This window comes from Papilio machaon, chromosome 3 (assembly GCF_912999745.1).
Source record: "Papilio machaon chromosome 3, ilPapMach1.1, whole genome shotgun sequence".
Classification (NCBI taxonomy): Eukaryota; Metazoa; Arthropoda; class Insecta; order Lepidoptera; family Papilionidae; genus Papilio; species Papilio machaon.
Window position 1 is genome coordinate 525,646 of NC_059988.1, and position 12,114 is coordinate 537,759.

Genomic DNA, 12,114 nt, shown 5'->3' on the forward strand with positions numbered 1-12,114 from the left:
AAAAACAAAAGCCGCCTCAAACGACACGGCGTTAGACACTACTCGTACTAGCAGATTGTTGCCGTTAATTACCGGACGCTCTTTGTCAAACTAAATTGCTTCTCTCAATTTACTCCAGCGAGGTATGTAATGAACACTTTCCTTCTCACTGCAAAAACTCATACATTTTTCTAACATATAACAAATCTTTTGGAAATTAAAATACTTATGAATCTATAAATTATTTATAACCTATCGTAAAACCTGACAAAATATATTACTATTTCTATTTATTAAACGAGACTGAAATTGATGTCAATTTTGTAGGTAATACATAGTAACGTTGACAAGATGTTAAAATACAATGTAGTTGAAGATTTTTTCGACATTTTTAGTAAATTTTTATTTTTATTATTCATTGCCGTTGCGTTAAAAAAATAATTTATTAGCTGACGAAAAATGGACCCCTTGTTATAAAACGTTTCTGACGTATTTATAAAATCAACAGGATATCATTCGATGTTCTGACATCTACTATGTTCAACCAGAGCGATGATATAGAGCCAAATCCAGTTCGTTCGTCAACTATAACAATCAATATTTACTATTTACCTGAACTGATATTTGCCTTGCTTGTTAGTAGAGTAACTGGATTATGTATATGTGTGCATGTATGTATGCTTGTAAGGAAATAAGTAATAACTGTAAAAGATATTCTTCTTTCAATGGACTTAGCCATAAATACTCATTATTTGTGTCAATCGCCATTGTATCGTCAGAGATAAAAATTGTGCAATGCCTCTTATCGGGCGGTAAATACACTAAAAATCTCACACTAATTTGGTCATCGTTCACGATGACGATTTAAAGGCTATTGTCTAAAATATTCGTGCTAGGTCCACTGTTTCAATTATTTATACGTGACATTAACTTCGTATTTGGCAATGCTTATATAGTACAAATACGATAAATCTAAATGATTTTGATTACGTACTTTCCTACAAGTATCTCCGTTCAACGCATGATTCCTTGGTACTTTCGGACCTAATGTCTTCCGTATAATTAATTTATTTGGTTTTAGCGTCCTACCATTTGTCGTCTTTCAATGAAATAAGATTCCTCATTCACACGACCCTCGTCAACGTCTGAAGGACGTTATTAAATTTGATCCTTTAAGAAGCTTTCCTTATGACTCATTTCATAAGTACATTTAGAATTTTTATTTTAAACTATGATTTATCTATATATATAAAAGAAAGTCGTGTTAGTTACACTATTTATAACGCAAGAACGGCTGAATAGATTTGACTCACTCACTCACTGATTGTTGGCGATGTTTCTACTGCATTTTTTAAATTCCAAAGAGTAATTTGAATATTAATGATCTGTAAATTTACTTCGACTGTTTTTTGTATATATGTTTTTGAAGACAATGGTAAAAGAGCTGTATGCAGAATTACCACAACTTGGCATATTCATGTAGTATTTTTAAGCCGCTTTAGTATGGCGCGCGCCATTCATATTGATATCGTTGAATTTTAACTGCAGGATACTGCCAGAATAGAACTTTTTATACAACATTCTATTCTTGCAGAATGGAAAAATCCATCTAAAACTCAAAACCAGAACGTTACAGTATTTTGTTATCATCTGACTGTAAAGTAAATCTTTAATCCAAGAATATAAGACAAGCGACAATATTTACCGAACCTCTAACAAGCCACGCTAACTCCCAGCGCAAACATACTCGGATACCTTACGCAGCTGCAGAACTCTTAGTAAACTTAACATATATTTTTCTTTTCCCTAAAGTTTCTAAGTTTTTCGGTTTGTTAAATATACTATAAACTTTGCATTTGAATATTAGTTTTGAGCACACACAAATGTTTTACAATTTATAACTAGATGGCGTTATTCTTAATTTTCAAATTTTCATCTTAGCTCGGAAATTAGAACTTCTATCATAAATCATAACTCAATAAACAGTGGTAGACGCAAGAAACAACATCTGTTGCACGAATGGGTCGGCTCGACAGATGAATGCAACATCACAATCACACAGAAGACAGGTGTCAAGTGGAAGCAATTCCGCGTTTCCTCTGATCAGTTCTTTCCTTATTAAGAGAAGATAGAAAACAAATTATCCTATTTTTGTACGCCCCCTCCTCTATCAATTGAAGGTAGGTAACGTGTCTGTAATTGCGGATGTCTATGGGCAAGTAGTCATGGCTATTTCGGCGAATACAGGTAGCCGCATTTATCACCTTATGATATATAAAAAAAACTTTAGCAAATAGATAGGATCACTGGATAGTAATTACTGCGAGAATTACTCTAAATACTGAGAACTGTAATATGCTTAGAGAGTTACCTGAGGTTTACTCAGACTAGTACGGTTGTTGACTAAACTGTAGACAACACAAGTGAAGAATCATGAAGTATGTCACAGTAACCTGATTGCGGTGCATTACGCGCCTCTACCTCAGCTGCGCGTGGAGTCTGCCCCAGTTTACTGCCAGACCTGCAAATGGGAAATTAATTGCTCACTACAAATGTTTACATGAAGCGATTTGATCAAACGGCCCTTAATAGAATCGAAATTGAATTTATAACAGCAATAAGTAAATTTTTGTAAATAACAGAATAATGTTCAAAATACTTAGTCCTTCAATGAGTAGGAAACCTAACATATTACAGTTATTAAACTCAACATCGATAAAGTCTTATAAAGCAATACAAAATACTCACCGTAGAAGCAATTCAAAGGGTTGTGAGCGTTTAATAACATATCCAGAGGAGGGTAAAAGTTTAAACTTTTGATTGCCGGAGTTTGTTCTGAGCATCTATTACCCGCGCGTCTACCAACTACTTTTAACTTTTCTTTTGTGCCCTTATCTGGTTTAATAACTTTCACAGCGTATAGGTTTCAAGCAAATTTCCTTCAAAATACTTACAATACTAGCAAAATAGAGAACTAGTTTAAATGAGTATTACATTAAAACAAAACACTCTCACACAAACACAAAACTAAACGAGGCGACAGGTTTAAAATAGATTAAAACTGGTGATAGTGTGGTTCAGAATATTATTAACGATTTTAATGACTATAAAACATTTAACTAAATAAAATAAAATAGCGACGGATTTGCACTCATCGTTAACATAAAAGTTATCTAAAGCAGTGGAAGCAAAGAAGCTTTTTATTTAAGTTTGTTGCACGTTTGGCTCTCCTCTGTAACGTGGAAACTTTGCCGAGCTGCAGTTTGCATACTTACCGAGGACTACTTATTACCCTCCCTTTTATACTAACTTCTTTCAAAGCATTCGTAACTTAACATAACTTACAAATTCTATGTTGTCAGTTTATTATAATGATCTTCATCTTCCTGCCCTTTTTCATATGAAGGGTTAGCTTAAAGGGGACTTTGCGTAAAGGAACGTAACTGCCGCTTAATCCTTTTTCAAATGATTATTAATCAAAAATGTGTTTATTTTACGGTATTGTAGTAGAGAAGTAATCCTAAGAACATTATTTGGTCACGTATTAGACCCAATCCAACAATGGGTCCAAGTCCACGGTGTCGAGTAATCGCGTCGGTGGAGCGCTGAAGGAGAGGAGGTAATAACGCTCCGGGCCCTGTACTTAGAATTTTGCGACTGTTTATCGTAATATCAGAAAAATAATAGAAATAACTGAGTATTTTATTCCTTATTGCAAATTTTCTAAAATCTTGTTACAAGAGAGTATGAGATATGACATAAAAAGTAGTTCTGGCACCTTAAAACTGCTCTCCAGAAAAGTTTGATTCTTTACTAAGACCTTTCTACGTATTATCCATTGAAATCGAAATTTGGGATTTGGTCTTAAATTAAAATTAAATTTCATAATTGAACTTTTCAGTTGTGTATTTTCTTTGTAAAATAAATGAATCAAGAAATAATTTACAGCGATTTATTCACAAACGGAAAGTTTCACGAATTTGTTTTTTTCACTAACGGATTCTGTTATTTGTTAATAACAAGAAAAAAAAAATACTTTTCCAAATATTTCATGCTACACATAACTGTAGCGTTTCATTAAACGACCGATTAGTTTGTACAAAGTGAGGTGAGGTAAGAACGCGTGAGATTACAGCGCACGAAAATGAGGCCCGCAGTTAGTGACGCACGCCGCGTGAAATTACCTAGCTAGCTTGAAGCCTTACGGATATAGTTTTTTTTTATTCCTTTGACTATTATAAAATACTCCAAAGTCGAAGGTAAATAATTCTATAGATTTTGAAGTCTTGCCTTTTAAGAAAAAAATACTGAGTTTAGAAAACCATTAAATAAAAATCATTTAATTCAGACCATTATAAGTTCATACATTGTTAGTAAAATAATACTTATAATTATGTTAGTAAAGTTAAGATTAAAAATTAAATTAAATTAAAGTGAAAATTAACAAAATTATTAAATAAATACAAATTAAAATTAACAAACTTAATAAAACATCTAATTCATAAATCTGCGTCGTTTCGAGGCACCAGGTACATGGGTATGTATATGTACCCAGTGTCTCAAAACAACACATTCGGGCTTATTACTAAAAAGTAAACGGGTGTGAATATTATTTAAATTCTGATATTATCTTAGTATTAAAGTCACACAGCATGCAAGAGACTAAACTGAGGCTGGTTTAAATAGCTCTCAAGTTTGTTAAGAAGAAGTCAAGTTCAGTTCCTCGAATTTGTTTTGTCTGATTATCACTTGTATCTTTAAAAATAAGCATTGTTGTTTGTTAGTATTTAAAAAAAATGTATTGTGTTTTTAATCCTGTTATAAAATACACACCCGGTTTCCGCAGTGCTTTTACAAACAGATCGCACATCTGTAAAAACTAGGCGACTAATTACTTGGATACTTGAGAAGTAGAAAGCAGTCGACCACAGAGCCTTATGCAGGCAACACACGCTAGGTTTTGCATCACATTTCTAAACATGCAGTCATAACCGTCAAATATAACCTAGTTTAAATACAAATAACTATTCAGTTTTGTCACATTCGTGTTAGAGATTCCGATATTAAGTATGGTTGTCAAAACCGTCATACAAAACCTAACGTGTGTAACCAGCATTAGATACGACTCCACTAGACTAATGACTTTATATTAACCACAGACAGTTTCAGTTTGAACCTACTGCAATCCAGCTGTGAGATAAATGGCAGTTTCTTTCCAACAATTTACTTTGAAAAATCTAATAGAGCACGTTTCGTTTGACGTGATTTTTATTACAATTTTATCATTTTATATGTTTCATTTTTATTTATGTTTAAAAATTGAATGTGAAAGATGATTTGGATATTAAATATTGAAAAGATGAGTCTTATCGTAAACTGGTAAGCACTTCATAATCCAATTAGTGCTTCCTATGTAGGAATCCATTTGATTTGAAGTGATTTGAAACTCAACAAAACTTCTATCACGACCGACAATATAATGATTAAACACAATTTATAATTTTTACTAATATTCGAAATTCAAATGTTAAAATCGTTGGTTTCTGAGACAAAATTCTACATATAAAGCATATCGTCACTGTTATTATCTTTAACAAAACAGAGATAACAACATAATATAAATGGGAATTTTAGTCATAGAAACCCACGGCTACGTCTTGTCGTGAAATTAAACTGCCGTGACACTTATTTCAAAGTTGTTTTACAAAGAGAATGACAAATTGAAAGACTATAAATATGTTTTAATACAAATGTATCTCGAAATTAACACATTAAAAAGATTTTAGACACATAAATCATTAATGCAAACAGTTCGCGATGTTTATTTAAGGGAACGATAACGGTAAGGTTTTTCTGCAGAAACATGTTAGGAAAACTTATTTTTAAATCAGTTTTTCCATCGAGCATGAGAGTAAATCAACATTAACATTACGCGGAAGTTTCATTAAGTATTAATTTAATCGAGCAACTATATAATATAAGCGGTACTTTGGCAATTCCGTGTAATGTTGTTGAAAGTTGGAAAGCTTTAGGGCAGGCAATACGGCGCACCGGCTCATGGTATACGCTTATAACTGTTGAGTGTTTAATTGGTTACCTCGCGTGGTTCAAAAGCGGCACTTCAGTTAATAGAAAGCTCTACCTACTGTTTCTGTTCTGTAAATTTGGGAACTATAATTTAACCCTTTTCATTTATATTTAATCACTGTATTTAGTTGTTGGCAAAGGTTTTCATTGCAAGAACATTCGTACAAAAACATAATGTTACGTCTCGAAAGAAAGTTCTCTTCTTTCTTGTAACATGTCTATATTGTATAATGATTGTTATTTTGGAGTCGGTTTCGGCCTAAGTAGGGACATAAACGTAAGTATGTCTCATACATCTCAAATATAAAATGTATAATATTACATTTACTTCGGCCGACACCGACTGCGAAATAACAATAATTATACAATATAGACATGTTACAAGAAAGAAGAGAACTTTCTTTAGAGTTTAGAGGGTTTTTGAAAGAGAAAAGAAAGAAAGTTTTCATGACATTATTTTGTTTCTTTTTAGTGCATTTTGTTTGAGATTGTTTTGTATGGTACTTTTGAATGCATTTTGTTTGAAATTGTTTTTTTATGTTACTTTTGAGTGCATTTTGTTTAAGATTGTTTTTTTTTTTAAGTCGGCTATTTTTTTTTCTTAAAATTTTTTAACTACATGTTTCAGTAAATATTAAAAAAAAACATACGAATGGTTCTTATTGGAATATTCGATGTGGCCTTAATAAAGCAATGAAACAAAAACATATTGAACAAATAAAATTAAAGAAAAATGTAATACAACAAAAATAATCCTATTTTATATTAAATCGAACATTTATTTCATCAACTGTAATAGAAAATGTGGAAAAGTGGACCCTTGTCAATGTCTTTGAGATAAACGTTACCTGTGATTTTCAACGATGTAGTATGTGTGCCTGGTAATAGGATTTCTTGTTCATTCTACATCGGACTTTAGTAACATAAATTGAAAAAAAATACGTATGATACAATACCAAATATTTATACCATACTATCACATTAAATTTATTATATACTATATACTATATATAATGTAAATGAACGATTTAAAAAAATAGCTTTTAAGAAAAAATATTTCTATCTAGTACTAATTATTATAGATCATCACAAACTTAGGGGAGACTCAAGTAAGGATTTAAGAGAGCATATAATAGCAGATAACCAAATTTAGGTTAAAAAAAATTCTTTGTTTAAACATTAAAAAAAATTGACATTGGTAGATTCCGCAACAACAATATTTGTTGGGCGAACGAAAGGGTCGACCGGTGAAATACCACGACCGCATAGAAGACAAACGTGAAGTGGAAGCAATTCCGTGTTTCGTCTGACGAGCGTGCGTGTAGGAGACCTAAATTTTCCTTAAAAGAAAAGAAAGGGAAGGGGAAGTGAATTTGACGAAGAAGGGGACGCATCCTCTGTTGATTAAAGTTAGGCACGGCATCTGCATTTGCGGATAGCTATGAGCAGTGGTCGTTTTGCTCTTTAGACGAATTCAGGTGGCCGCTTGCTCGTTTGCCACCTTATGTTATAAAAAAAGAAGTACAGAACATTCTTGAATGTTTAGCAAACGTTGAAAAATGATTGTTTTTTATAATTAATTATTCCTAAAGTGTAATTAACTTAACCAAAACTTCTGACTTTTTACTTCGGACATATTTTACTTTACTCTTATTAATTAGTTTCCCCGAAGACGTAAGCACTTTTGTCTTAATTGCTTAGATCAAACGATTCCTCGAAACTGAATCAACTGGAAAGTTAATACGGATTTCTTGCTCGCAATCCCAATGTTGAAATAAAAATTTTACCTTCCTCATCTCTGTAATTAAATATTCTTTTGTTTGAAAAGTATAAATGTTATCTTTTTAAAATAATTAATAAATATTTATAAATTAGTAGGTAAATTAATTAAACGCCAATCAATTTAGTACACAGACGCCATATTCTTAAATGTTGACATCCTTCTTACTCTTACCTTTTTGACAATTTCGTTCGGGCGTTTGGACAATGGAAACCAACAGTAATTAAATAAAATAAGTCATTTTAAATAGGCACAAGTCGTGAAATAAGTTTACACCTTCGCAACTTTTCCAGAACATTCGTCGTGTAAGGTGCATTTACATGACAAATGTAGCCATAAATCTAAACAAAGTGTTGCCGGAGCGGGCAAATTGTACATGTTAAATTTATTCTCCGTGCCACTGGACACCTTATAAATAAGTATAACTTTATTCAACCGCCTCAGAGTAACAATTTTACACCGGGACTTTATAGGATTAAATTCTATGATCATAGTAGATAGGCTAGGTGTTACTCGCACGACAGGCTTTAAGATTTAGAAAAGTATATTTCTCGTAGATTTGAAGATATCAATTTATATATGTGAAATTGTATGCATGACCATTCAATTGTGACCTTTGGTAACCTAAACAGCTGGACCATTTATTATTCAATGAGATGAGTTTACAGAAAGCTAAGTTAATTGTTTTTTTTTATTTGCCAGTTTTGGATGTGGCGAGCAAACGGCCACCTGATTCGCCGAAATAGCGAAGCGACCGCTATACATAGATATCCGCAATTGCGTTGCCTTTTGCCCCGTTTTAACGACGGAGGAGGGGAATCGCAGAAAGAGGAATCTATCCTCTTTCCTACACGTCCTGTCCGTAAAATCCACTGCCCCTTCCCATCTTCTTATTATGAATAACCAATTTTAAAAATTTTTGCCTGTCTGTCCGCATGTCCGCTCTTCCCGAGTAATCTCCGAAACGGCTAGACCGATTATGACGGGACTTTAAATTTGCGAATGTAGCTGATGCAAGCAGAAACATTATAGGCTACTTTTTTAGTTCTGCGTAGACGAAGTCCCGGGCGACCGCTAGTATTGAAATATTTTTAAATAACTTTGGATTCGTATTGCTTAGAGAATATAATTAAAAAAAAGACATTATCAAAGACACAATACAATTCACTTCACAGCGCCAACTGTACAAAGGACGAGAAAATTAAAAATAAAGTATAAACAAAGGAGATAACAACAATCTACCAGCACAGTTATTGTTTCTTTTCGTTGTATTCTTTTATTTGTATTTTTTCTTACGTTACGTTTTTTAATATCATAGCCAAAAAAATACATTGGCTTTTGTTTGCAATCAAATTGCTACTTGGTAGTTTCAAAATTATTAAAACTTTCGTTAGACAATTTAAAAAACTAAATCACGTGAATTCTGCAGTTATTTAGTTTCTTAGTAGTTTTATTATGGACTAGCTTTTGTTCGCGACTTCGTGTGCGCGAAATTAAAAACAAACTAATGAAGTTGTATATATATTCCAAATTTCATCTGGATCTATTAAGCCATTTTGGAAATGTGTAGTAACAAACATCCATCCATTCATCCATCCAAACTTTGGCATTTATAATTTTGTATAATTTGTCAATTTGATTATTATTTCTATCCAATGTTAAGTTAATCGTTTTCAGATTATTTATCGAAATCTATTGAAATACTAAGACACTATTCATTAATTTAAAGAGTAAAAAATTTAATTACTTCTGAATTCTAAGTTCTAAAATAAAAAGAGACTTTTTTAGTCTCTTTTATTTTAACTTTCAAACGAACCTTTAACAATTTTGGTTCACTGACTTTTTAAATTGATTTAATTTTTTTTACCAATTAATTGTCTAAAATTTAACTTGTGTTCTTTTTAGTTTACTTTAATTGAAAGTTGGTATAAAAAATATTAAATTGACAACTTAAAGTTAAGATTAAAATAATTTCAAATACTAACTTTTAAATTACAAGAAACTTCGGCTCACAATGGCGGTTGAAATGTCACGTTTTTCTTAATATAAATCCGTGATATTTCGACCGCAATGCAGTACTTGTTCTCGCGCAACTGTAAAAAAAAAAACGGTGGTGGCCTTATCGGTCAACTAAATAGAACATAAGTGTTACAAAATCATTATAGATCCTACGGGATACATAAAATCAAATAACTCAAGCGTCTAAAAATGCGAAAAGACTTTGTTAACTCAAACTAATTTTAAAATATTCAGTTTTGAAAACGGCTGGTAGTATGAAGATAACCATATTTTGGAATGTCACATGACTAATAGAACGAGGTCCAAAGGACGTCACACATTTGTATGGTGAATATTTTGTCCCCAAAGGTTTAAACACATCAGAAGTTGCAACTCTTGGTACCTTAGAAGCGTTTATAATTTTGTGTTTAATCCCGTTAGTTAATTACATTAACAAGTCCGTCGGCAGTGCGCCCCCAGCCCGCAGCCGAGCAAGTTGGCCGCTGCTTGTCCGACGTTAATTATGACAGAGTTTTTGTATGGTACAAATGATAAGTTATAGCGGTAACCTTTTCACCAGATTTTGATGATACAAATTACAACAGTTTTACGAATAGTGGTAATTACGGTGTTTTTAACTACACAGGAAAATCTGGTATTGATTAAATTCTACCAAGTAGGCACGCTGTGTAAATATTGTAAAAAAAGAATTTAATGTCAATATTTCATAAAATAACTGTATTATGAAAAATATAATTAAATATCTTTGTTCTCTTTGCGACACATAGTTACATTTATGAAACGCCTGTAATCTATGCATTGGGCCAACGCCTAAATTGATATCTGCAAAGAGAAAGACCAAATCAATTAGTGAAGCAGCGTGGCTTGATCGACATATTTGCCGGAAAGTTTGCCGGAGGCACTTTTCTTCTTGATGCCTCTTTATTAGGAACTCGTGTAATTTACTTTTTAATTATCTTTTTTCTGGCATAAAAAGCGTTTTTTTTGCAACGATTTGTGTTCATTGATCATTTTATATCGATTTATTTTATCGCGTTTTTTCTTAGTTCTGTTATCTATGCGATAAAATAAGCAGGTTCAAAAAAAGAATATTCGTAGAATAAAAAGTGCCTAAATAAGGTTTTTAGGTATCAAGAGTAGTTCATTTGTCACCATCATATTCAACAGAATTACATTGTTACTTGGGATCGTGCCGATAGCCATATTAGCTGAGAGCTTATAGACGTAATTAAATTTATTTTATCGAATCAATTTATGTATCAAAATAATCAGAATTATAATATTACTAGCTATAGCTCGCAACACCGTCCGCGCGGATTGAAAGTGAAAAAAATTTGATAAGTAGCCTATATGTTATTCCATACTGTGTTCTACATCTGTACCAAATTTCATCAAGATCCGTTCAGTATTTTCGGAGATGTTTTGTAACAAACATCTATCCATCTAAACATTCGCATTTATAACATTAGTAAGATGCGAGTGAGAAATGTCTAGTATGTATCAATTTATAATCCGTATTTTCATAAACATGTATTTTTTCTCAATTTGAATTAAATTTGCGTATTTTATATTGTTACAAAATTTATAAAAAGAATCTAATAATGTTGTTTGCTGCAAAATAAAAGAGCACCCCAACGTGCGATGCTCAAAGCTTTTAAAAAATATAATTACTCTACTGCAGTCTGCAGGAAACATTTTGCACAGTAAATGCTTGAAAATAAATTAGTGCAAAGCAATCGAAGGTCCGATCTGAGTAGAGCCCCGATGCCGCCGCGAGCGCTTTCATCTTTCCAGGCTCCTTTATTACGGACCTCTAGTAATTGACTTTTAAAAAAAACGCCTCCGGATTTTTTGAATCCATTTACGCCACCAGTTTCATGTTCTAAATGAGATTTTCACAACTTTTTCACTTACATTTTTATCGGGTTTCGATGGAAATGATATTTTTATCAGTTTACTTACGCTCTCGTCTACGCTGATCAAATCTAAAGCCTATTTTTGAGCGACAACACATTATTAAGTTTGTTTAACTGAGCATATACGCAGACAACATTTTTTAATTTTAAAGTGTCAATGGCCAACAGTGTCGCTATGTTATCAATTTCAGGTAGCCGCTTGCTTGTTTATTACCTTGTGGTGTAAAAAATAATTATTAATTATAAGAAAAACAGTGATTTTAGATGGTAAAATCATATTTCAATTTTCTCGAATTCCAAATTAAATTTTCCCAATTTTCGTTCAGATTCAAT